Here is a 24,877-nt window from a genome sequence, read left to right on the forward strand (position 1 = left end):
GCGCTCTAGAGCCTCCGTGACACAACTACTGAAGCCCGCGAGGCTAGAGCCCGTGCTGTGCAACAAGAGAAGCCACTGCAATGAGAAGCCTGTGCACCACAATGAAGAGTAGCCCCCACTTGCCGCAACTAGAGAAAGCCCGCACGCAGCAACAAAGACCCAATGCAGCCAAAAATAAATAAATAAAATAAATAAATTTATTTAAAAAAAAAGAATCCGCCTGCCACTGCAGGTTCGAGCCCTGGTCTGGGAAGATCCTACATGCTGCAGAGCAGCTAAGCTTGTACTCCACAACTACTGAGCCTGCGCTCTAGAGCCCATGAGCCACAACTCCTGAGCCCTTGTGCTGCAACTAATGAGGCCCGCATGAGCCTAGAGCCCATGCTTTGCAACAAGAGAAGCCACTGCAATGAGAAGCCCCTGTACCACAACCAAGAGTAGCCCCCGCTCGCCGGAACTAGAGAAAGCCCATGTGCAGCAATGAAGACCCAATGCCCCCATAAATAAATAAGTCAATTTTTAAAAATTAAAAAAAATATATAGGTTGAACAGGAAATCTCATTTTGAATTCTTTTGAATGATATAAAGTTAATGTTGATTGTTTTAGGTTATGTGAAAGAGTTAAATCAGTGAAGGATTGAAATCATTGCTGCTTCTTTCCATACTTAGTGGACCATAACTGCCTTTGTTCATTTGTCCTTGGTTTGGTTTCATGATGCTTTTCACTTCTTGGTTAATAATTAATTTATGATTATTTTACCACTAGGAGTTTGCAGTCCCTGATTATCGTTCTTCTCATCTCGAAGTCAGTCAGGCCTCCCAGCTCTTGCAGCAACAGCAGCAGCAGCAGCTTCGCAGACGACCTTCCCTGCTTTCAGAGTTTCACCCAGGTTCTGACAGGTAACAGGCTTTCTTTTACGTTTCCATCCAGGACTGAACTTGTGTCATTTATTTTATTACTTTAATTTTGTTATATTTAACTTGTAATCTTATTAACCAAGCTGTGACTGGTCATTTACAGTTTATATTTTGAGCTCTTTTATATTTGTTTACCATTTGGAGTAGTTGTCATAATAGTTAACAAACTCTTAAAAACTTGTTTCCAGAGGTCGGAGTTAATGCTGTGTAGTGGGCAGTCAGGTAGACCTAGGTTTGAATCCTGGTCAGCTGTTGTGGACTTTGTAGCATTGTGTAAACAGGTGTTCTCAATTCAGGCTGCATATTAGGACCACCTGGGGAGATTTAAAAGCTTGATTCCCAAGTCCCATCCCAGAATAATTAAATGAGTCTCTGGGATTGGGCCCAGGTCATTCTCATTTGCAGACAGGGTTGCCAGTCAGTGATTTAGACTTCTCAGACCTTAGTTTTCTACCTGTAAAAATGAGGATAATAATGGCATTGTCTGCAAAGGATAAGTATTTGGTCAGGTAATGTTGGCCCCGTCCATGGCAGGTACTCATTTTCTCCAGGGTTCTTACCATTTCTGCGGTCTTTTACTCCATTCTCACTCTTAATCTAAAGGATTTTGAAGTATAATAACTACCTTTATTAAATCACCTTTCTTGAGTCCTTGTTTTAGCAGTTTTGTAAAGAACCTGATTTCCTATTTTAAAAATATGATTACTGTTTAGGTTTTAAGATGATAAAAGGTTTAAAATTATTCTGCCATGTTTAAAATCATTGTAAAATGCATTTCTTGGTGAAGGTTGTGGAGAGAATTCAGATCACTCTCCTCTACTATCTAGCAAATATACAAAGATGGTTTTTTTTTAAAAAGGGCTAAAAATGCACCCTGCATAAAAAAGGAAAGGATACAGCCACTGCCATAAACTTGGAAAAGTGGCATTCAAGGAAGGAATGAGAAGAATATTGCACAACTTGGCCTCCTGGTTCCTACTTTTACTCTCAAAGAAGCAGTGTTGAAGAAAGAAAGAAGGTTAGTGTAGTCGTAGGATTTCTCATGATTGCTCCCTAATTTGGGAAGACATGAGTGGGGGTGATGATGTGGTGAACGGTTGGCTTAGGAATCCCCATTATGCCATCCTGCAGGAAGGATAGTTTACAGTGTGCCACTTTCCAAAAGTGCTGAGGCCAAAGCCCTCAGGACTGGTTACCTGTGTGGGCTGGTGGAGCGGACCAGGATCCTTAGCAAAGGCTGTCACAGCCCCATCCGAGTTTTCCCCTGATTTGCCCCACTTTTCTGTTTCCTCAGGCTATATACTTCCAGAAAAGTATTTAGAAAGCCATATCCAGTCCTCCATCTGTAGACAAACACATTCCAGGCAAAGTGGGGATGAGCAAGGAAAATGCCCACACACCATTCCACACCAAAGAGGGGTCTGGGTAGGGTTCTCATAGTATGCCTGAGCAGGAGGGTAAGGGATGCCATGAACAGGGAAAACATATTCCTGGAAAGGAAGATTAAAGCAATACAGTGTTTCAGAAACAAAGACCCGTGTGTGTAAGAAGATGAAAAACAAAGAACATGCCCCGTGAGTGCTGTGGCACTGTAGAATGTAAATTAAAAATGAAGTATTCAAAAGCAAAATAAGGCAAACATACCAGATGAAATGAAAGATTGGACATTCCTGTGCCCCCCAAGACCAACCATTTTAAATTCAATGTATAAAGTGAGAAGGAACAAGGAATAAAATAGATGTGGCTGAAAAGTCAGTCCTTTGTCTTGGAAAGAAAGGTCTAGAAATGATCAGAGTGGATACAGAAGAAAAGGACAGAGATTAAAGCAATTAGAAAGAAGTGGATACATATGGAGGGCAATTAAAATCATCCAACATGTCATAAGAACAGGTGTTTTGAGGTGGAGAACTTGGTAAAGGAAAGGAAATAATATTCATAACTTAAAAAAACACCACTTTTTCCCCTTTAAGTGAAGGAAGAACTCAATAGGTTGATAGGACATACTTGCTCCAAGAAAATTTGCACAGAATGATCAATACCGAGATAGATCCTGGTTATTATTAAAGTTTAAGGCTAAGTAAAAGAATCAGGAATCCAGGAAGCAAAACACAAGTCCTTGATATGGGGAAAAGAATCTGACAGAAGATATTAATAGTACAGCAATAGCTACAAAGTTCTGAGAAAAAGAAATTGAGATCCAAGAATATTTATATCAGACACGTTTAAAAGTAACAAGCAGACGTTTTCAGACATGAAAGCACTGAGCATCTAAAGCTTCTTGAAGAATTTCTACGTGATGAATCCAGTCAAAACAAAGAATGGAAGCCGTGGTAAAAGGACTACAGTAGCCATAAACCCATTCAAGTGGAAAGTTCATATGAGACATCTCGATGAATATGGTTCTTTAACGGAATGTCAGTACCCAAATCTTGACGAAGTAAAAATAAGTACCCCCAAATCAGAGGTACGATAAGTACTGGGAGAATATTTAAAGGTATGCATTTGAAAAGTGTGTGTGGAGACTTCCCTGGTGGTGCAGTGGTTAAGAATCTGCCTGCCAATGCAGGGGACACGGGTTCAAGCCCTGGTCTGGGAAGATCCCACATGCTCAGGAGCAGCTAAGCCCGTACTCCGCAACTGCTGAGCCTGTGCTCTAGAGCCCATGAGCCACAACTGCTGAGCCCACATGCCACAACTACTGAAGCCTGCACGCCTAGAGCCCACGCTCTGCAACAAGAGAAGCCACCGCAACAAAGAGTAGCCCCTGCTCGTCGCAACTAGAGAAAGACTGCGCGCGGCAACTAAGACTCAACGCAGCCAAAAATAAATAAATAAATAATTTATCTTTAAAAAAAGAAAACTGTGCCTGGAGTGATTTGATGACTTCTAAAATGGAAATATATTAGGTTAAAAAAATTAAAATCATAATTTTAATTAATGCTCTTCATAATTATTTTCCTAACCCTTTAGCAAGAATTTTTTAGGAACTGATTTCTTACGCTAAAGGAGTGTTGACCTGGAATATAGCAGTTGCTTCATTTCATTTCATTTTTTTTCTCATATACATATCTGTATAAAAATAAACCAAATATTCTGTATTTAAAAAATATGGTGATTCTTCTGTTTTATTTTTGCCTGTATATCCATACATCCATATATAAAAATGATGTCTGGGAATGATATTCACCCCTAATTATAGTTGTTTCTATGTGGTGGGATTTGGGGTGATTTGCTGTTTAGTTCTGTTATATATTCCAGGAAATTTTTTGTTAGCAAATGTTTATCATTTTATAAACACAGCACTCATAAAATGTAAGAGTCATTTCTGTGTGAATGTCATTCATCATGTTTTATAGATTTCATTGGAAAAATTAGTCCAAATAGCATTTTAGAGTATTTGGATATTTAGATAGCAGATACAGAACAACTGAGGTAGTTTCAGATATTATAAAAGATTCACTGAGGGCTTCCCTGGTGGTGCAGTGGTTGAGAATCTGCCTGCCAATGCAGGGGACGCGGGTTCGAGCCCTGGTCTGGGAAGATCCCACGTGCTGTGGAGCACCTGGGCCCGTGAGCCACAATTACTGAGCCTGCGCGTCTGGAGCCTGTGCTCCGCAACAAGAGAGGCCGCGATAGTGAGAGGCCCGCACACCGCGATGAAGAGTGGCCCCCGCTCGCCGCAACTAGAGAAAGCACTCGCACAGAAACGAAGACCCAACACAGCCATAAATAAATAAACAAATACTTTAAAAAAAAAAAAAAAGATTCACTGAAACTCAGATAATTGGTTTTCCCTTGAGCAACAAGAGGCCAAATCATATTTATACATTTTTAAATTTAAGTGAAATTAATTTTGTTTCAGACAACAGCCTTCCTTAGGTGGGAATAAATAAAATAAATTGATGTAATTCTAGATGGTCTTTGTGGGCCACTATTTTGAATAGCTATGAAGTTTATGACATATTTCCCCTAAATGAGGGTTATCTTTTTTTTTTTAAGAAGTTGAATATTTTATTATTAAACTGTTTCTTATTTTCCTGCAAGGCTGTTGCTTCACTGTATAAAAATAGCACCAGCAAACACAGTGTACTGCAAAATTAAGATAGTAATGTTCTTCATTGGACACTATACAACTAACGAACTTTTCTCCACTGCCATTTATTTCCGGTGGCAAGTTCATTGAGTATTTTGACCCAAATCCAGGGATGGCTGTAAGCAAGTTACAATATTATATAAGGTTAAGATAACAATGTTATCCTTGAATTAGATAATTTTTTTTTTTAAAGGAACATAGTTTATTTATTTTTTATTTTTATTTTTGGCTGTGTTGGGTCCTCATTTCTGTGCGAGGGCTCTCTCCAGTTGTGGCGAGCGGGGGCCACTCTTCATCGCGGTGCGCGGGCCTCTCACTATCGCGGCCTCTCTTGTTGCGGAGCACAGGCTCCAGATGCGCAGGCTCAGTAATTGTGGCTCACGGGCCTAGTTGCTCCGCGGCACGTGGGATACCCCCAGACCAGGGCTCGAACCCGTGTCCCCTGCACTGGCAGGCAGACTCTCAACCACTGCGCCACCAGGGAAGCCCCAGATAATTTTTATAACTAGTTTTACCACAGATAATTTCAGGAATTCTGAATATTATAACTGAATATTACATATTCTATTCATTATAACTAAAAATCACAGTGTGTTGTGGAAAAGATGCATAGTGTTTATCTGAAATCATTAGGAAGTTAAGGGGTATTTTCTTCAGGCAACACTGTTGTGAGTAGTTTCTTTTGCTAAAAGTTGCTTTTTAAAAATCTATCCACCACTAATTTAAGACAACTATGCTAGATTAAGTTGTTTCAGACTACTTTATTTAGGGGTTCCATTTTCACTCCTCAATAGATTTTATGTATTTCTCATATGCTTCTTCACTCATTAGTTCATCTAGTTCTGAAGGGTTACTGAGGGTCATCTTGATCAGCCAACCATCTTCATAACAAGATTTGTTGAGAAGTCCTGGATTTTCTGCTAGAGCTTCATTAATTTCAGCTACTTCTGATAGAGGAGAATAGAGTTCACTAGCAGCTTTCACACTTTCCAGAGCACCGAATTCCTCTTGTTTGTTCAATTTTCTCCCAGCTTCAGGCAGACTACAGTAAACAACATCTCCCAAAGCTTCCTGTGCTAAATTGCTGATTCCCACTGTTCCAACACCGTTTTCTGTTGTTACCCATTCATGTTTGAATTTACGACCCGACAGCAGAGCGGGTCCGGTGCGCGGCGCCCTCCCGCAGTCCCCAGGGCCGCGGCGGGCAGGGCGCGTTGGGCGCAGAGATGGCGCGCAGGCTGCAGACCGTGGCCCGCACGCTCCGCACCACTCGCAGCGCCATGTTCGCAGGGGTGCAGAGGGTCTCCGTGCAGCATCTAGAGCGCCCCCGGCCGGCGGGGAGAGGGGTTATCTTTTTTAAAAAATTAAAATGATTAGGTACATTTCAATAAAAAATTCATTTGATAAACTTGTTTTAAAGCTATTTAAAGATGATACTAAGAGCTGATGAAAGTCAGTAAAATGTAGGGAATTTTAAGTCTAAAAGGCTACAGAGATATTTTAGTATGAAAACCTGTTTTTTTGGGTTTTTTTGTTTGTTTTGGAAATAACACATTTTATTTTTCTATTCATCTGTTGATAGCTGTTTTCAAGCACAAATTTTTCTGTGGCTATCTATATATTCCTTTTTCTTGGTCATATACCTAGGAGTAGGATTGCTGATTACATGGTAGTTTTTTTGTTTGCCATTTGGGAAACTGCCAGACTGTTTACAAAGTGGCCACACGATCATACGGTTTAGTTTTTTTTTTTTTTTTAATTATTATTATTTTTTAAAAATAAATTTATTTATTTTTGGCTGCGTTGGGTCTTCGTTGCTGCGTACAGGCTTTCTCTAGTTGCGGTGCGCGGGCTTCTCATTGTGGTGGCTTCTCTTGTTGCGGAGCATGGGCTCTAGGCACTCGGGCTTCAGTACTTGTAGCATGCAGGCTCAGTAGTTGTGGCTCGCGGGCTCTAGAGCGCAGGCTCAGTAGTTGTGGCGCACGGGCTTAGTTGCTCTGTGGCATGTGGGATCTTCCTGGACCAGGGCTTGAACTCTTGTCCCCTGCATTGGCAGGCGGGTTCTTAACCACTGCGCCACCACGGAAGTCCTGAAATTGTTTTTTTAATTTCATGTCCAGATTGTTCATTGCCAGTGTATAGAAATAAAACTGATTTTTGCATGTTGATTTTTTTTTTACCCTGTAACTTTGCTCTGTTCATTTATTAGCTCTAACATTTTTTTTGTGGATTCTTTTGAGTTTTCTACATATGAGATTGTGTCATCTGCAAATAGAAATACTTCTTCTTTTTCAATTTGGATGCCTTTTCTCTCTTTTCTTGCCTAATATTCTGTTAAGAACTCCCAATACTATATTGAAAAGAAGTGGCAAAAACAAGCATCCTTGTCTTACTCTTGAAGCTTCCTACTCCAGTATTTTTTGTGACATCATTGTGAATTTTAAGGAGACAATGGGATCTTATGTCTTGAATGAGATTTCAAATTTTTGAAGTATAATAAAATTGTAGACCTCAGGGTTTATTTTATCATCTATCCTAAAAACGAAACCCCATGATTAACTTTTCAATTAAAAGTTGTTTTGTGAGACATTCGTTTAAAGCTTGGCCATAGGTAAGATGTCGCTTCTGTAAATACTTCAGTAGAAAATGAAAAGTCAAATTAACAAACACCCATACATAGTACTCTATACAGTATATCATGTAGAGAAATTAAAAACAGATTCCTGACCTTCAGGATACTTAGGTACTTGGGGAAACTAGACAAAATACATGTTTTAGGAGTCAGAATTATGTATTCAAAGTACTGTTGCATTCCCACTCAAGAGACTTGTTTTTAAGTCTTAATAATACCTCACAACTCAAGTCATTTATCTTTCCATGTGGCAGTTGCTGGGAAATTTGTTATTATTTTTTTTTTTTCTGCTTGCTTTTGTTATTGGTTGAAAACGGTGGCTCTTCTAGTCTAGATTATATTCAGTTATTATGGCATAGGTTTAAAAATACTTTATGGATATTTTTCAGCAACTTCAGATTTTCTGCAAGTTGAAATCTTCTGTTACATCTTTCACTACTTTATCACCTCTACTCCCACCTCCCCTGAAGAAACTTTTCCTATCAGAATTTAAGTTTAATAGTACTTTATAGTGAGGTATATATTCTCCTGGGGTGAGGGAATTCACTTGAAAGTGAGCATAACTTTTCTTTTATTTCAAAGTTCTACCAGGGATGTTAGCAGGAAGTTGTGCATCACTTAAACATTTTCAAGTGATTATTTTCTTTGTATGTATTAGGCCTCAAGAAAGGAGAACTGGATATGAGCAGTTTCACCCAGGCCCTTCCCCGGTGGATCATGATTCACTGGAATCCAAGCGCCCACGTCTGGAGCAGGTTTCTGATTCCCATTTCCAGCGGGTCAGCGCTGCGGTCTTACCTTTAGTGCACACGCTGCCAGAAGGGTTGAGGTCTTCTGCAGATGCTAAGAAGGTAAATATTTGTTCTCTTACCCTGTGGAGTTGTCGGTCTGAAATGTTTGTTTAGCCATATTCAGGCACAGCGCCTAAAAGAAAGTCCAGTTATGCCAGTCTCTAAAGGTTAGTGCTATGGGAAAGTAAAAATTTTGTTAAACAAAACTAAAAACCACAGACTTAATACTCCAGACTTTTAAAGTCAGTACTTTTAACTTTTTGGTAAATGAAAACAATCCGAGGACTGCTGTAAAGAAAAACTGCTGTTGAATGACGTTCAATTGCTGTTAAATCTCAAGCATTTTATATCGGCTTGTTGGGCTGTAAAATGTGGTCAGACTCAAGACTACCACAGTTCTGTTAAATTTAAATTAAATTTTAAATAATACCCTTAAATTCAGTTGCAGTTTATTCACTTACTGCATAGGAGAAGACACATTTTAGGTAAGGTTTAATTGTGCTTATAATTTTTAAAGAAAGTTTCTTTTTCTAATTTATGTAAAAAATATGTTCTTGCAAATACAGAGGAAAAAAGTTATCTATAATTCTCTGTCTTAGAGGTAACTGTTAACTTTTAATATGTAGCTATATCTCGTGACATTTCAAACAATGTGTATTGTGGATTTATGAGAAGGTTCTATTAAGATCAAACCTCTTTTTCTCTTATGTTTATTGTTATTTGCCTTTCTTTTGTGAAATGCATCTTCCTGTATTATGCCCTTATTTTGTTGCTGAGTTTATCATATTTAGCTGTCTATTTTGCTTGTCATTAAATCTGCAGATTAGGAAGTACCTGGCACTTAGTAGGTACTGAATAAATATTTGTTTTAGAAAGAATAAACTAATTCTTTAGAACACTTTTAACAATAAAGCGTTAACCCCTTTACTATCACATGTTCATATCTCTTACCCCTGCCTTTTTGTTACCAGATATCTTTCCCATAAAGTTTATTTGCCTTTATGGCTAATGGCCCTGTCCACCCTGATATCAGATAAATAAATACACATTTTCTTTCAGTTTTTATGCAGTGAGAAATGATTTAAAAGATAGTGAATACGTTTGCAATTTATTTTCAAATAGATCAACTGGAAAAAAAAAAGGTAGGTGTGTGCATGTGTATAGAGACAAAGCAAATACAGCAAAATGTTACAGCTAGTGAATCTAGATGAAGATATTGAGTGTCCATTATACTAGTCTTTCAACTCTTATGTAAATTTGAAAATATTCAAAATAATAAGTTGGGTGGGGAAAGCTCTTTGTGATAAGCTAGAAATGAACTAAGCTTCTAGGAATATTGAGACCTGCTTCACTATGTGAATATCTGTATTATAGTCTATGGGTTTATAAGAAATGTTTGAAACATTTAAAAAAGAAGGAAAGAAAGAAAGAAATACAGTGAATAAAGGTCTTCTTCCAAGGCTGAATAAATGACCACAAAGGTAATTTATAGCTATAGATTTTTTTGGCAGAAAGAGATCTTAAAACTTCATCCATTTAAATAATGTGTTATGTTGGATCAGAGTACAGCTGATTTCCATTTTATAGTAGAGAAGACAGATGTTAAGAAAAATTAAGTGACCTAGGTCGAGCCTCCTGAGTTGGAATGAGAACCCATGACCTCTGACCCCTAGTCCTGCTCTTTTCCCACCCCCCTTAGTTGTAAATCGTGACTTTCCTTTTTTTTAGAAGTAGGAATTTTGAAAGAATTAGCATCTGTTAGTTTTTTTTCTTTTTTTTAATGTTAAGCCCAGGTATATCATTTATAGAAAGATTAAATTAGATAAGTTTGAAGGAAAAAGTTACAGTCTCACCAGTTAGAAATTGTTGTTAATTGTGCATATTTTAATGTGCTCGCTTTGTATATTGTATATAACTTTATTTTTGCTTAAATACATACTTCTTGTGTCGTTAAGTTTACAATTTTATTTTTAGTCATATTCCATATATGGATATAAAGTAATTTATTTAATTGCCACACATGTAGGTTACCTGTTTGCTCATTAGAACAATGACATATTTTCTTTAGGTTGATCTTTGTGTTTGTTTTTTTTTTGTGGCTGCGCTGTGCGGCTTGCGGGATCTTAGTTCCCTGACCAGGGATCGAGCCCTCACCCTGGGCAGTGAAAGTGCGGAGTCCTAATCGCTGGACCACCAGGGAAGTCCCTAGGTTGATTTTTTTGGTATACAGTCTTGTTTATTTCCCTAAGGTAAATTCCTGTTAGTGTAAGTAATTAGAGACCAGAGTTGGCATATTTTAAGGTTTTCATGGGTGTATCCAGATTGCCCTGCAAAGGAGGAGAACCAGTTCTTGTCCCTGATAGCACGGTATGAGGGCTCCCAGGTCTTGTGTGCCCTTACTGATACCACATATTTACTGTTTTTTAAAAAGTCATTGTTTGATAAATTTTTAACTTGCATTTATTTGCTTGTTAGTAAAATTTGACATTTTTTCATTTGTTTATTTTTCCTGTTTTATGAATTGCTTTTTCATGTCTATTGCTCATTTTTCTGTTGGTGTGTTTTTTATTTTATATTGAGTTGTTAGAGTTCACATTTTGCAAATGATTTTTTCCATTTGCCTTTTAAATTTTTTATTTCAATTTTGATGAAGAGAAAATTGTTTTTTATTTTGATTCATCAGTCTTTTTTTTTTTTTAAATGTCTTTTGCTGTTGGCTTTCCTGAGCTCAAGATAATGTGAATGCCTTTTTTTGTTTGTTTGAGGCTTCTTGTGATTTGCTAATAAATCTCATATAAATGTTTGCTATTATTTGGCTTTCATTGTGACATAAGATGTGAGGTAGGAATCTTAGCTTCTTCCCTCAAATTACTATCAGAATGTTCCAATACAAAATTATAAACTCCTTGAAGGCGAGCATCATGCCTGTTTTGTTCACCACTCTACCTAGTGCCTGTCATATAATAGGCACTCAAGGGATTTGTTTTTTGTTAAATATTTAACTAGAGAAGAAGTCAGTGGAAAATACTGATTTGTAATAGTAGTTCTTAGGGCACGGATCAGATCACCTGAGGAGCATTTTCAAAATCTGCTGAATCGAAATATAATCTGTTTTGCTGTTACACGTGTTATGTAACACAAATTAGCTCATATGCATCTGTAAGAGAATGATATGAATATAACATGGAAGTCCTAAAGATTCGTGAATGATTGTTCCCTGCACATGAATGTTTTCAGGCTCTCAGGATCAAGCTGCCTCATAATTAAGAAATAGCCTTTGAGATAGATGAAGACCTTAAAAAGATTTGAAAAGTCTGCATTTAGTTTTCATTTAGTGCAGGTAGTAGCTGGCTTAGTTAATTCATGAACTGCTCTGCTTTTCAATGTTAAGCTAACTAATGAAGATTGGAATGTTGAAAAGAAACTGCAAAGACATTTTCTCCTGTACTTTTTTGTTTTTAAAGGTTGATAAAAATCTTTTATACCCCAGAGCATCTGATTTTTATTTTGATGAACATACTATTTTCTACTGGAAGCAAATGACTCAAGGATTAACAAAGGAAGCGTAAACTATAGGGTTATGGCTACCAAAGAATTGACTGTAGTCTAAATAGCAATGATATTGGAGCTTTAACGCTATTATTACTTCTGTTAGGATCGCTGTTGTTTTTTTCTACTGCCTCTGCTTGCAAAGTTTTAAGTAATAACCATAATCCTATTTTCCCCAGAAGTCTTATATTTAACTATACTATTACAGAATATCAGACTTTTTCAGGAATACATGTTATGTTTTAGTTGAAATCTCTTGTTCCAAGGTGTTTTGGAACAAAAACTATCCAGGTATAATTAAGTGCAATTCTTGGTAGAACTACTGAGTTCTCACAGTTAATATATCTTATTTAATACATTGAGGGCTCTATATCCTAGGAACTATGCTCATGTCTAGCTTCTTATACCTAAAGAAAAACTAGTACCTTAACCTAAAATTTATGTGCTCTACAGTGTTGCGTATATCTTCACTTTGACTGGAGATTAGTAGGCTCTATTTGTGTGTGTGCAATGCGTACATGTGTGTGTTGACGGGGTGATAGGTTTTTGGGTGGAGGGGCCTTCAATCTGTTTGTAGTCCCCTGCTGGTTTGGAGCTGGAGTGGGGATGATATATTAGGGCTGAAGAGAGTGTTATGTGCGATATAAGGGTGGGCAGGCTTAGTTGCCCTTTATGAAGGTAGGCCTGGGTGACTGTAGCAACAAAACTTCTAGATCATTTCTTGGACTTCTGTACCTCACTGTTGGCCCTTGGAAAGTCTAAAACTTTTTGATAGGAACAGCCATATCATAGCTGTTACGTTGGGTGGGCACACAGGGCATGCATGTTCAGACCTTTTGGGGTGCCATTACGAGGAAATGGCTGAGGAATTGGTATCTTCCTTTGCCGTGATTGCATTATTATTTCTGCAGAAATTAGAAGTCTCAGTATCGTTGTACTTAAAGGCTGGTTAGCCACTTAGCCACCTCATTCTGGATAGCTTTTAGGATCTTCCAAATTGTGAATGATATGTCTAAACTATAAACAGCAGTGGTGTGGGTTTGTGTGTGTGTGAGAGAGAGAAAGGGAGGGAGGGAGAAAATTGCTACCGTAGGACTGCCATCTACAGAGAGCACACATTGCTCTGCTAAGCTTTAAAATTCACTTTTTTCAGTTAAGAGGATCTTGCAGCTGACATTGGCTGTTAGTGAGAAATCATTTGTTCTTGATTTTCTTCCTTAAAGGATCCAGCATTTGGAGTCAAACATGAAGCTCCTTCCTCTCCAATCTCTGGGCAACCATGTGGAGATGATCAAATGCTTCACCTTCAAAGCTTCAAAGGAAGAGTTAATACAGAGTATGGATCGTGTAGATCGAGAAATTGCAAAAGTAGAACAGCAGATCCTTAAACTGAAAAAGAAACAGTAAGTGTTTGATTTTAACTGCTTAATACATTCTCAGAATGTATGTTTGTCTCACTAAACAAGAGAATGTTGAGCTTTCCATATTTTTAACTTTATGTAAAGGAAATCATGCCTTGTATGTTCTGTGACTTGCTTATTTTTGTTGTTAGTTTCCTTAGTTTCATCCATTCATTTTCTTGTGGTATTGTCTGGTTTTATGATTCCAGATAGCAAAACTTATTTGTCTGTTCCGTGTTGGCTCTTACTGGATGTGTTGTTTCTAGTTTCTTGCTATTCCACACATGGTGCTATGTTTTTGGTTCACGTGTAGACAGATTTTCTAGGACGTGTGCCCAGGAATGGCGTTCCGTGGCCTGATCGTGTGCATGTGTTCGCATGTGCTAGATGAGACCACATCTACTGAGATGGCAGCACCATTTATACTCCCACTGGCAGTGTGTTCACGTTCCAGTTTGTGCATGTTCTTGCCTTCACGTGGATGTGAAATAGTTTTGATTTGCATTTCTCTGATGAGGAATGAGACAGAGCTTGTTTTCATTTGTTTATGGGTTGTGTGCCTTATGTGGATGGTTACTTTGTCATTTTCTTATGTTTAGTGTTCCTGAAGCCTCTTGTCAGGTATGTGGTATAGCACGTGTCTCCTAATTTGTGGCTCGTCATTTCAATTTTTGGGGGGTGGGGGGGAGGATTTTTTTTTTTTTGAAATTAAGAAAGTGTACAGTTAAAGTGTACACTTTAGTGTACACTTCTAAAGTGTACAGTTCAGTGGCTTTAATGTATTCATAAAATTGTGCAACTGTCATCATTATATATTTCCAGAACATTTTATCACTTCAGAAAGGAACCACATATCTTTTAGCAGCTACTCTATTTCCCTCTCCCCCCCAGCCCTGGCAACTATAAACCTCTTCTCCTCTAGTATGGATTTTGCCTATTCTGGACATTTCAGATAAATATAGAATCATAATATGTGACATTTTGACTCCTTTTATTTAGCATGTTTTCAAGAGTCATCCATGCGCATCTTGTATCAGCACAAAATTCCCATTGCATGGATATACTATGTTTTGTTTATCCGTTCATTAGTTGATGGCATTTAGGTTGTGTTCACTTTGGGATGTTATGAATAGTGCTGCTAGGACACACTAGTTTTTGTGTGGACATGTTTTTTTGGTTCTCTTTGGATATATACTAGAAGTAGAATTGGCAGGGTCACATGACAGATCTCTGTTAAAGTTTTGAGGAAACTGCCAAACTGTTTTCCAAAGTGGCTGTGTCATTTTAAATTCCCACCAGCAGTGTATGAGGGAGGGTTTCACCTTCTCTACTTCCTTGTCAACATTTGTTGTTGGTTTTTTTTAAAATAGCTATCCTAGTAAATGTGAAGTGGTATCTCATTGTGGTTTTGATTTTCATTTTCTTAGTAACCAATGATAAACATCTCTTTATGTGCTTGTTGGCCATTTGCATATTTTCTTTAGAGAAATGTTCATTCAGATCCTTTGCCCATTTCTTTTTTAGCTGGGTTGTCTTTTTATTGTTGAGTTGTAAGAGTTCTTTATATATTCTACATACTCAGATGTATGATTTGCAAATATTTTCTCTCATTCTGTGGGTTGTCTTTTTACTTTCCTGATAGTATTCGTTGATGTACAAAACCGTTATTTCCTCTATTTGATTCATTCAAATATTTATTGAGCATCTAGGGAGATACAAAAGTGATTAAAACATGGTCAAAGAGGTAAATCAAATGAATAAGTAATAGAAGGCAAGGTATAAGATTCACTGAATCACAGCAGTCAAACGCAAGTGCTGTAGGAAATCAAGAGTGAGATTGCTTCTAGCCTGGAGAGGGGGGGTGTGGGTGGCTGGAAAGTCAGGAACGGGGATTTGAGATTAAATAGAAGACTTCGTCTGGATTGCTAATGAGACCTCAGTTTGGACTCTCCTTTGTAATTCGTCTTTCCTTTTCCTCTCTCCCTGTCTTAATTTACCAGGACTGTTCATTGTGCTTTTCCTAGACTTGCCTGCATTTTTACTTTAATGTCTTCTACCGAACTAGGTCCTTTTGGTGTTTTAGGAGGTTTTTTTTTCTTTTTCTTTTTCTTTTTTTTTTCCCTCTGTTTTTGGGAAGGATTCTTGACTTTTTTGCTCTTGGTATTTGATGGTTTTGAGTCTTTTCCATTATGGTTTGATTTTATGCCTTTTTGGCTGGAGTATCATATAGATTTCTTTGCTGGAGCTTTTTCTTCAGCTTCCTCTTCACCTTCATCAGCAAGTTTTGCTTGTTTTCTGTGGAACCTTGCTACCACTTCCAGATATACTTAGGGGTTTCACGTCCTCCTCTTCTTCATCTTCTTACTGTGCATCTTCTAAGTGCTGTCCACTGATAAGTACAAGCCCTGAACTACTTTTAGACCACACGTAGTATTGTTTCAGAGCCCCCCAGGGAAGCCATTGGCCGTACAGACGTTATCAACCTTGCCAGGGCTGCTTTGCTTAGGCTGCCTCTGCTTCAAGAGTGTGCACTTCATCCTTTGCACCAGCCCCGAAACTGAGCCTTCCTAAAGATAACCGCTCATTTTCATCATTCTCCACTTTGAAGTGATAATCTTTGTTGGTCTTCAGTTGACAACTAAAAGATAGTTCTGGGGCCTCAGGGGCACACACTTAGGTGGGAGAGAAGGTGGACGGAGATAAGTGACTTCCTTTCAGAGGACAGCTGAGCAGGACAGAGTCATACTGGGGCAGAAAGTTTTTAATTGTGATGAAGTCCAGTTTATTTTTTCTTTCATCACTTGCGCTTTTGGTGTCATATCTAAGAACCTTAATCCAAGTTGCATAATCCAAGGTGACAAAGATTTATACCTATGTTTTCTTCTTGGAGTTTTGTAGTTTTAGCTCTTACATTTAGGTCAGTATTTTTGGTGAACAGAATTTCTGTAGATTTTATATGAGACTACCCTGGGACCATTAAAAGAGTTTACTTATATTGTCTTTTTAAAAGTTTTATAGTTTTCTCATCAAATTATTCTTTTTTTTACAATTTATTTTTATTTATTATTTTTGGCTGTGTTGGGTCTTTGTTGCTGTGCGCGGGCTTTCTTTAGTTGTGGTGAGCGGGGGCTACTCTTCGTTTTTGGTGTGCGGGCTTCTCATTGCGGTGGCTTCTCTTGTTGCACAGCATGGGCTCTTAGCACACGGGCTTCAGTAGTTGTGGCGCGTGGGCTCAGTAGTTGTGGCTCGTGGGCTCTACAGTGCAGGCTCAGTAGTTGTGGTGCATGGGCTTAGTTGTTCTGCGGCATGTGGGATCTTCCCGGACCAGGGCTCGAACCCGTGTCCCCTGCATTGGCAGGCGGATTCTTAACCACTGCGCCACCAGGGAAGCCCTCATCACATTATTCTTAATCCACCAGAAATTGAATTTTTGTGTCTGCCTCAAGGTAGGGGTCAATATTCATTTTTTCCCTGTATGTGATAATAAAAAGTTCATCCTTTTCCAACTGTTCTACACTTTAGCTCTATTATAATTCAGGTTTGCATCTGTATATGGATTGATTTCTGGGCTTTGTGGTCTTTGTGTTCTTTGTGGTATTGATGCAGAAATATAATAGATATCCTTCTGATTACTAGAGCTTTATTCTTTTTTTTCCAGTGAGGCAAACCCCACTTCTGTGGGCATGATTTAGCTTTTTAAAAGTTTTTTACCATCTCATATAACTTTTAGAATCATATTTTTCAGTTTTCCAAAATATCTTTCTGTAATTTTCACTGGAATCATATGTAATACAGAAATCAGTTCCAGGATGACGGTACCTTTATGTTAATGAGTCTTCCAGTCCGTGGCTGTGGTATATCTGTCTATTTAGGAGGGCTTTCATGTTTTATTACTTTCTTTTATATGCCTTGTGTTAGATTCAACTCTAGGGGCTTTATATTTTTGATGCTATTGTTAATAATATCTTTTCAAAAATTATATTTCTTCTAACTGTTGCAGTTTTTTTTTCACATGCTAGAATAACTTTTTTTTAAAAAATTGAAGTATAGTTGATTTACAATGTTGCATTAGTTTCAGGTGTACAGCAAAGTGATTCATATATATATGGTCTTTTTCATATTCTTTTCCGTTATAGGTTATTACAAGATATTGAATATAGTTCCCTGTGCTATACAGTAGCTCCTTGTTGTTTATCTGCAGTCTTTTTTTTTTTTAATATATGCCAGCAACCTCCCTAAATTATCCTTGTAATGTTAATTACTTATTTGTAGATTTTTTTTTGGGTTTTCTATGTAGGTAATGGTCGTATCAACAGTAAAAAAAAAAAAAAAAGACAGTTGTTTCTTTCTTTCCAGTTCTTAAACCTTTTCCTTACTTTTCTGTTGCCTTATTGCTCTGCTTAAGACTGCAGTGCAACATTGGGACTTTCCTGGCAGTCCAGTGGTTAAGACTTTGCCTTCTAGTGCAGGGGGTGCGGGTTTGATCCCTGGTCTGGGAGCTAAGATCCCACATGCCTCCGCAGCCAAAAAACTAAAACATAAAACAGAAGCAATATTGTAACAAAATTCAATAAAGACTTTTAAAATGGTCCACATCAAAAAAAACTTAAAAAAAAAAACCCTGCAGTGCAACATTGAAAGTGGTTATTCTTGTTCTTTTCTGCTTTTCAGGAATGCCTTTTACTTTTTACTACCACTGGTTATGATGTCGGTATTATAGACATCCTTCCTCAGATTGGGAAATTCCCATCTGGTCCAGTGTGCTGAGAATTTATCATGAGGGACATTGAAGTTCACCAAATGCTTTTTCTGCATAAGTTTGTTGATCTAATTATTCTCCTTTAAAATATATTAATAGGATGAATGACATCAGTTATTTTCTAGTGTTAAATCACCTGTGGATTTTACGTTTAACCTAACTAGTCATGATGTATTATCTATTTTTAATAAATTGCTGGACTTGACTTACAAGTATTTATTTTGGGATTTTTGTATCTTATTTGTGAGATAGATAAGCCTGTCATTTTCTTTTCTTATATGGTCTTGTCTGGTTGGTAACAGATCATGCTAATGTCATAACCTTTCTAAACTCTGAAATAGTTTAAGATTGTAATTATTTGGTAAATCAGCTGGATCTATTGGGTATTTTTTGTGTAAAAAGTATTTTTAAATTAGTGATTCAATTTAAAAACATTCACTTTCTATTTCTTCTGGAGATAGTTTTTTCCCTCATTTTGGGGAATATAGTTGTATCTTCTGTATCATCAGTTTTTGCTTCTTATTTCCTCTTTGATTTTATTCTGCTCTTTTATAATTTGTCAACATTAACTTTTCAGTTTTTTCTTCCCCCTTCTCCCTATGCACTACTTTAACTTCATTCAGCAAGCTTTAATTTATAATGCATTTTATTATCCATCCTGGTTTCCTTTTCAACTCCTGTATTAATAAAAGTGTTCTTTTAAATTTCTTATATATAATGTTTTCTTGACTATTTTTGGTTATTTGATTTCTAACTTTATTGTGGCCAGGGAGTATGGTCTCTAATACCCAGTCTTTTGAAATAATTGGTTCTTGAATTTTGGCCTAGATGATGATCGATTTCATAAAAATACTCTGGGCATACTGGAGAAGAGTATATATTCTTTACTAAAAAAAATCATCCATATCTTCTCTCATTTTTGTCTGTAACTTATCAATTACCACTATGATTTTGGATTTGTATCTTTTTCCTAGTAGTTCTCAATTTTTAAAAAATTGAGGTAAAAAAAATTGACATGCAACGTTATATTAGTTTCAGGTGTATAACATAATGATTTTATATTTGAATGTATTGCAAAAAGATCTCCACAATAAGGCTAGTTAACCATCCATCACTACATATAGTTACAGAATTTTTTTTCTTGTGACGAGAACTTTTAAGATCTACTCTCTTAGCAACTTTCAAATATACAGTACAGTGTTGTTAACCATAGTTACCAAGCTGTACTTTACATCTCCATGACTTATTTATTTTATAATTGGAAGTTTGTACCTTTTGACTATTCACCCATTTGGTCCATCTCCCCCCTGCCCCTGCCACCACCAATCTGTTCTTGCATCTACCAGCTCCTGTTTCTTCCCCTCCCCTCTCCTCCTTCCTTCTTTCCCCTCTTTCCTTCCTTTCTTTCCTTTTCTTTCTTTCTCTCCTTCCTTTCCTTCCTTCCTTTCTTTCTTGCCTACCTTCCTTTACTTCTTTCCTTCCCTTCCTGTCTTTCTTTCAGATTCCACACATAAGTGAGATCCACCGGTATGTGTTCTTTCTCCATCTGACTTCACTTAAAGTAATGCCCTCAGGGTCCCATCCATATTGTTGCAGATGATGAGATTCCATTCTTTTTTATGGGTGAATAATAGTCCATTGTGTATATATACCACATCTTCTTTATCACTTCACCTGTTGGTAGACACTGAGGTTGTTTCCCATGTCTTGCTATTGTGAATAGTGCTGCAGTGGGGCCCGCTAGTACCAGCATCTACGCCAGTGGGGGAGCTTCCAAGAGTGGCTGCTGCCAGTGTCTTGTGTCCCAAGGGTGAGCAGTGGCTGGTCCCCCCCCCCCCCCCACCTCTCTGGGAGACTCCTCCAAGACCAGCAGGTTCATATTAATATGGAAACATGGGCCCCTGATTTTATTGATGCTTCTCTTCATCTCTTCTGTCATGAAAGGGAAACTAAACACAAAATATGCCCCAGGAAAGTATGTCCAAGCCTAAATTCAGATGCATGCTAGGATTCCAAGATTTCTGCCTTTCAGCCCAGCTCTTGAAGAAATTTATACAGTGGCAGATGCAAGATTTCTCTGTAGAAGAGACTCAGGAATGGTGATGTGTTTGCAAGGAAGAGCTGGGGCTAAACTGTCTTTTAGGCAAACTTTATTTGCCTAAAACTAGGCTTGTTTGGAGTGAGCTGCCAAATCTGCTAGTGAATTCACATTGCCCTGGGAAGCCTGCTTTTTGGAAAGTCTTCAAGAAGTATTGAACTTTCAAAAAGTCTGAAAACTATAATTGACCCTATATGTGAAGGCTCGTGAACTAAACTGGGTTCTGACAATGTGGACAGCAACCTCCCAGTTACCGCTTTCCATTCTCAAGTGGCGCTGCTTCAGCTCTTGTAAAATCCTCAAATTCCTACCTTAATGGCCAGGAGGAAATCAAACTGTGGAACTAGTCTGCACTTCCGAAGCCCCAGCAACCCCGAACTCTGTTATCCTCCCTTTCATTTCCCATTTTGACCCCTTTTAATGATGACCCCCCCCCCCAAAAAAAACTGCTGCAGTGAACATGGGGGTGCATATATCTTCTTGTTTATGTTTTTTTCTTTGGATAAATACCCAGAAGTGGAATTGCTGGATCATATGGGAGTTCTATTTTAATTTTTTGAGGAACTGTTTCCGTAGTGGCTGCACCAATTTACATTCCTAGCAACAGTGCACAAGAGATCCCTTTTCTCCACATCCTTGCCAATGCTTTGTTTACCATAAAGTCTGCTTCGCCTTATACTGATGTCGTTAGATCAGCATTCTTTTGGTTGATATAGGTTAGTATATGTTTTTCTTTCCCTTTACTTTCTGTGCTTGTATTTTAGGTATATCTCTTATATAAGTACGTATCTGGGTCTTGTTTTTTATTGAGTCTGGCAAACTGTCTTTCCACAGGGTAATTTAGTTCTTTTAAATTGACGATGATGTTCCCTGGTGGTGTAGTGGTTAAGAATCTGCCTGCCAATACAGGGGACATAGGTTCGAGCCCTGGTCCGGGAAGATCCCACATGCCACGGAGCAACTAAGCCCATGCGCCACATCTACTGAGCCTGCGCTCTAGAGCCCGCGAGCCACAGCTACTAAGCCCACACTCCGCAACTACTGAAGCCCAGGCGCCTAGAGCCCGTGCTCCGCAACAAGAGAAGCCACCGCAATGAGAAGCCCGCGCACTGCTATGAAGAGTAGCCCTCGCTCACTGCAACTAGAGAAAGCCCACGCGCAGCCAAAAATAAATAAATAAAATAAATAAATTTATTAAAAAAAAGGAAAAAAATTGATGATGATGATGGTATATCTCAATTATTTTTAAACTATTTTATGCTTTCTATTTGTCTTTTTTTTTTTTGGCCTCACCATGTGGCATGTGCGCTCTTAGTTCCCTGACCAGGTAATGAACCCATGCCCCTGGCAGTGGAAGCACAGAGTCTCAACCACTGGTCCGCCAGGGAGGTCCCTGTCCTGTCTTTTTTATGCTGATACTGATGTTCTTGTTTGTTTTTTCCAACCCTTATTTTGGATTGATTGTCTTATCCATCTCTCCTGCTCCACCAGTTGGATTTTATACATTATTTGTTTGTTTATAGTGGTTCCCCAGAAATTTTAACAGTCTGTTTAACTTGAAGCCTAAAACTAAGTAGTATCTTAACCAACTTCTTGAGTATAGGAGGGCATAGAATTTCTTGATTTCTTTCTTTCCTCCCGACTTTTATGCTATTGTTGTCATATTTTAGTTCTTTCTTATTTTCTTAAAACTGCCAAAGACATTATTATTTTATATGGTCAATCTTCATTTCGGTTCACCCACATATATGTCATCTTATTTGCCCGTCATTCCTTCTTGCAACACAGATCTTCTTCCATTTGTGAGAATGTGCTTCCTCTTGAAGAACATCCTTTAGAATTTCCTTTAGTGAGGATCTGTTAGCTGGAGAGTTCAGTGTTTGTTTGGTTTTTATAACTTAACTGTTGTCTTTTACTTATGCCTGTTATTGAAAGGTATCTTTGTTTGGAATGTGGTTATTTTCTCAGTTTTCCCTGCATGCTGTCTTTTTCCTTTCATTGTGAAGAGATCAGCCCTTAGTCTAATTTGTGTTCTTTTGTGGAGAGTCTGAATTTTCTCTCTGGCTGCTTTCAGTAACTTTTTCTTTGAGTGCTGTTGTTTTTACTATGATTTCTTTAGGAGTGGGTGTTTTTTTTTTTTTTAATCTTTCCAGGTTGAGACTCACTTGACTTCCTGAATATGTTAGAGTTTTTCATGAGTTCTGGAAAATTGCTTAGCCATTATCTTTTTTACAAAACCCTTTCCTACAGTTTCTTTATCATCTTTTGAAAGTCCTGTTAGATGTAATATTTTATCACTCTGTCTTCCATGTCTCTTAATTGCTTTTCTTTCCCATTTTTTCCTTCTTCAGGCTTCATTTTGTGCAGTATCTTCATTTCTGGCATATCTGCTGTCAAGTGTGTTTTCAATTTCAGTAATTATGTTTTTATTTTAAACATTTATTATTTATTTGGCTGCACTGGTCTTAGTTGTGGCACGTGGAATCTTTTAGTTGCAGCATGCATGTGGATCGAGTTTCTCCGAGCAGGAATTGAACCCATGCCTGCTGCATTGGAACGTTGGAGTCTTACCCACTGGACCACTAGGGAAGTCCCTCAATAATTATGTTTTTATGCTGGCATTTTTATTGACTCATTTAAAAAAATCTGCTTGGTCATTTAAAAAATATCCCCCCCCTTGCCTTTTTTTAATATGTTGAGCCCTCTTTTATTTATTAAATCATATTAGATTTATTGACAATTTTTTTAAGTCTTAGTGAGTCTTATCCTTCTGGGTTGGTCATATTTTTACTTTTCTTTAGTTTCTTCATGTATAAAATAGTAATAATACTAATAACACCAACTGAATCATGAGATTGTGTGTATGAGTTAGATTAATGAATGTATTATATATGTGTCACATAGTGAATGCTCAATAATATGTAACCCATTAAAATAATTAAAAATAATGAGGACATAGTGTATGACTTATGAGATATTACAGGAACTATAGATTTTATTGAAGAATATAAAAAGACAACTTGAGTTAAATAAGACAGCAGAATAGAAACCACAGTATTAATAATGTGAGCTCATGTTAATTCACATTTATACAATTTCAATAAAAATTCTAACTAAATTTATTTTAAAGTTTGCCAAAATTATCGTAAAGTTAATGTAAAAGAATAGGTGAGGAAAGTTTGTTTGTTTTGTTTTGTTTTTAGAGACTTTCTGTTACTGTGGTTTTGTCCCAGGGCTACTTAGCTACTAAGAACAAAATGTGATTTCCTGAAACTTGTTTATTTCTTTCTCTGCACCTACTTAACGGGGATTCTAAAGAAGGCCCCTCGAACAAAGGAATAAAAGGGCATGGTTTGAAGAACTCATTCCCATAAAATGATCTCAGAACTCCAAGTATCTTTTGCTCACACAGATAGCAGGTTGAAAGAGTACTTTCTGTTCCAAAGTGAAGTGGTCCTCAAAGCTTTCTCTCTTGGAGGATTTTTATCCTTTCATTTGGGTACGGTTGACTTAAATGACTAGGAACCTTGACTATCAGTCTTACTTGGTAGTACAGGTGACTTTTTTTCTGCTAGGCCTTGGTAGACTTAACCATCTTTACCTAATGTCTTTTTTATCATTTCATTCAGTGAACTTATATCCATGTAGCTATTTGTTGAGCATTTACTAGGTATCAGGCACTAGTTAGGTGATGGAAGACAAAAAGCAGTGAACCTAGCTGAGTCCTTACTTACTTCAGTAATAATTGTAGGTAATAGGTACTGACTGTTTATAGTTGTGCTTGACATATATTGAGTCATTTAATCTCTCAGAAAGCTATGTGGTAGGTAGGATTAATATCCCTACTTTACATGTGAGGGGTTTATATACTTGCTCAAGATTGAGGTCCTAGGATCAACCACTTGTAAAGGGCGACCCTGAGGCTGAATCCTGGGCACAGTAATTCAGGTAGGCTCCTGCTTTGTGATTGCACACACCAGCAGTCCATATTCTTTTGGTTTTCCCAGGGCCTCTTCGCTATAGAATATAAAGTTTGGCAGGGGAGTAGGGTAGAGGATGGTGCTGTGCTGACTTAAGGATTAACCCTTAAACGTTCTACCGTACTCTCCCCGCCAGACATTAACACATACTGTGTATGTATAACACAGAAAAGCATTATTACAGTGCCACAAAAGGTCATTGTGATAGAGGTAGATGGGGTACCTTCATATGTTTAGATTCTCTTACTATTTTGCTTTAAATTTATCAGAATTAAAATATAAAAGGATTTTTCAAATGATGACTTATGTTGTTTGGTTATTAGTCAAAATAAATCTGATTGGGTTCGTTAGAGCCTTTGGGTCCGGTCCATTAGGCCCTAGTAGATTAAGTGATTACCCTATAGAATCAGCAAAGCATTGCTCAGAAGCATGTGTTATCTCTGGTGATTAATTACTCGTGGGGCTGATGTGCAGCAGATGCCTGACTCTTCGTTTCTGGGTCTCTTAGCAACAGCTCGAAGAAGAAGCCGCTAAACCTCCAGAGCCTGAGAAGCCTGTGTCCCCTCCTCCTGTGGAGCAGAAACACCGCAGTATTGTCCAAATTATTTACGATGAAAATCGGGTAAGTTCATGCCATTCCCGACGGCACAGGCCTTT

General features: G+C 37.8%; 1 protein-coding gene and 2 pseudogenes across 2 annotated transcripts in view; 1 reads left to right on the top strand and 2 right to left on the bottom strand.

Annotated features, from left to right (window-relative positions):
* The window catches only part of NCOR1 (nuclear receptor corepressor 1), a 149,399-nt gene that overhangs the window by 27,358 nt on the left and 97,164 nt on the right, over window positions 1–24,877 (top strand). For both annotated transcript variants that reach the window (XM_036835424.1, XM_036835425.1), the window contains exons 3-6: window positions 767–900; window positions 8,302–8,494; window positions 13,207–13,390; window positions 24,729–24,842. The gene's annotated coding sequence lies outside the window, so the exon portion shown is untranslated. The remainder of the gene's footprint in view (window positions 1–766; window positions 901–8,301; window positions 8,495–13,206; window positions 13,391–24,728; window positions 24,843–24,877) is intronic.
* LOC118886156 lies at window positions 5,786–6,293 on the bottom strand (annotated as a pseudogene).
* Window positions 15,200–19,846, bottom strand: LOC118887388 (annotated as a pseudogene).

This window comes from Balaenoptera musculus, chromosome 20 (genome assembly GCF_009873245.2).
Source record: "Balaenoptera musculus isolate JJ_BM4_2016_0621 chromosome 20, mBalMus1.pri.v3, whole genome shotgun sequence".
In the NCBI taxonomy this organism is placed as follows: Eukaryota; Metazoa; Chordata; class Mammalia; order Artiodactyla; family Balaenopteridae; genus Balaenoptera; species Balaenoptera musculus.